At 32.9% G+C, this 3,022-nt stretch overlaps 1 long non-coding RNA gene across 1 annotated transcript; it reads left to right on the forward strand.

Moving 5' to 3' along the window:
- Nucleotides 1-635: 635 nt before the first annotated feature.
- Nucleotides 636-2,174, forward strand: LOC149805859 (uncharacterized). Its single transcript, XR_016415018.1, has 2 exons — nucleotides 636-760; nucleotides 2,006-2,174. It is a non-coding gene; the product is annotated as an uncharacterized LOC149805859 (long non-coding RNA).
- Nucleotides 2,175-3,022: the final 848 nt, after the last annotated feature.

The following is a 3,022-nucleotide window of genomic DNA, read 5'->3' on the forward strand; positions in this document are numbered from 1 at the left end:
GTTCAGCGTTTTGTTTATTATTTCTGCCTTCTTTCACTGATCTAAATTACTTTCCAAACAAAGAAATATGAAATAATATTTAAAGAATGCACCGCACATGTTATTGTGAGTTTAACAGGTATTGAAAACAAACGTGCCGTTTTTCTCCTGTTGTGGTCTTTTTCTTTTACTCCCTCGCATTCACACAAGGATGTTAGGTTAACCTAAATCACTACACATATTTGATTACACATCCAGATCTGACTAAACAATTATTATGTGAACACAACATAAACTCTTTTCCAAAACAGAGTGGACTGCTCTTCCGCACGTATAATGAGAAGCCAAGGTTTGCACTGTTTATGTACGTGCAGCATGAAGTTAAGTTATAGTCAATCATATGTTGTAAGTACAGTACAAGTTATGGTTATCAGGCGTGGATTATTGTCCATGTATGCATTTCTTTGAAATTCACTGTGCAATACTTTAGCAATGAATTCTTGTTTAAATACATTTCATTTTTTTAAGTATCATGTTGATGGAAATACTAATTCGCCAACGTTTGAAGACAATGGATAATCATATCGGTGTAGACCTCTCGATTTTAATGTATGTTTTTCATTTCATTGCATTTATTTTACAAAAGGGCTTGTTCATCTTTTTGTTCCACGTTGTCTTCAATGACGAGGTAAAGCTTGCCTGTGGACGGTACAGTAGCAAGCTAAAACCAGTTAATACCAGTTCGAGCTCTGAAGATTTATCAGAGTTGAATCAGTTTAAGGTTAGTTGATAATATATTTTTATAGTATATTTAAAGTGTATCAACTTGGTTGCTGAATCCGTTTGTGTATTTACAAAACTAGATTAGTGTACGATATAATCAAGGACGAACAAGGGTGGAGGGAGGGGGTCAAATTGATAAGACCCCACATAAATGAACACGTAATAACCCCAACATGTCCTAGAGTATGCATTCCTCACAGTTAGGTTAAAATTATGGGATGAAAGCAGGTCATGAAACTTCGCCCCTTGACCCCCATAAGAGTTCAGTTTCATCAACCTCTCTGCCACTTTTTTACACCCCTTTCTCTTAAGCCACAATACATCCCACCCCGTCCTCGTCAATATGTTTGGATTGGACACTGTAGAAAATACTAGATGCAATACTGACCACTGGTCGAATATGTTAAACTATTAAAGGTCAAAATTGTCATGTAAATATGCTCAAACAGTATACATAAATTCCAATTATGAGAACAGGACTTTAAGAAAATAGTTATTAGGCTATCTCTGTGAACCAAAATATGATATAGTTTGCGACTCTACAGATGTTTATAGATGTGTCTAGTTTTAATCACTAAAAGCGTCAATGACGCCACAAATAAACAGTGATGCGAGCAAAGCTTTGTAACTGTATACTAAATTCCATTAAACACATAGTACACAATCAGTCATGGATAATGCAACGAGAGGCAAGATGAATATATATTTTATTGTATTTTCAACTCTGACAATTATAAAGTGTTAAACCGGATAAAATTATGATATATTGTAATCATTTCTGCGTGTTTGTTTATGCATTGGTAATTAATAATACTCGATGGTTCGCTTTGGCACTGGGTCACTCTAAGTAAACAATAGCTTTGATAAATATAAGGATTCATTTTGCATGAATGGGTCATTTACTGTATGGTATTTAGAGCCTGAAAATAGGAAGGGAAAGATTTTCCTCTCTGCTTGTCACTATATTTTGTATGAAGCAAATGGTATCCAGGATATCAGAATCAGCAACATTTAGCCGGTAATGAATTTCACTTATTGTACTCTTTCAGTCTTCATGCTATAATCTAAATGTGATTCGTCTATCAATTATGAAGGTGACGTACGGCCAATGAACAAATATGTTAATATGCATTTATTCCACCTATAAAAAGTATCAATTTTTAAAATACATTATGGAACGATTATTCAATCAAGGGTTTTTTTCTTAATTTTTACTGAAGGAGATAAATGGTTTGTTTTGCAGACAAATCAGAAGACACGGAAAATCCTGCTGACCTCTCTCATTGATGTCAAAGACCCCTGACCGGATTATTTTTGGACGATTCAACCTATAACAAGGGACAGCACGAACTGTCAATCAAAACTCTGTAGTGTTCGCATCATTTAATTGAAATAAAAGCAAGGTGAAATTACTTCTGAGTGGCTTTTTTGGGGAAGCGAATACATCTAACGGTATCAGAAGGGATTCTGCAATTCCCGATCTTTTATCAATCTATGCATAGGATGGCGTAAGGAAAATATTTGAGGACAGAACTATACTAATTTCCCTCTCTCTTTATATAAAACTCATATATTTATTTGACATTATATAAATTTTATTGAAAATTGATACGGTGAAGAATATAACACAATTAAATCACCAATGGTTGGCAGAGTTTGAAATTTATATAAACAAATACTTGATGAAATAATTAGTCGAACAACAATATCAAGAAGATGTCAAAACCTTAGCAGAGCCCATTACACAATATTGGAAGACTAACAAACACAATCAGTTAATTAAACTATAAGAAGAAATACAATAACAAATCATAGCAGCTTGACTAATAACAGAAAGAATGTGATCAATACAAGAATTTAGCATATTGGTAAAGAAAATAAACCACATCATGTTATTACCGCAAGATATTAAACAAAAATTAATTTACGATTGTGAAAAAACAATTAACCTTAAATCACAAAGAATATAATAAAAAGGGGTTATCAGACCTTACGAAAATCCAAATAGACGATATTAATACATTGTATTCGTTTAAAAGGATGTTGTGAAAAAGCGTAAGGTCTTATGTTATGCCAAAACCAATTTCGTTTGTGAACAAAATTATTACTAGCCAATAAGAGGGGAAGAAAAGGAAACATATAGATGATATTTTTGTTTACAAATTGAACCATCATGAAAATCTGATGCAAGTATTAAAGAATTGACACCAGCAATAAAATATGTTACAACACAAGAAGAACAACAAATTAAAAGAAAAAT

The sequence above is a fragment of the Sinohyriopsis cumingii genome, chromosome 2 (genome assembly GCF_028554795.1).
Source record: "Sinohyriopsis cumingii isolate HCF-2022 chromosome 2, ASM2855479v2, whole genome shotgun sequence".
NCBI classification, from domain to species: Eukaryota; Metazoa; Mollusca; class Bivalvia; order Unionida; family Unionidae; genus Sinohyriopsis; species Sinohyriopsis cumingii.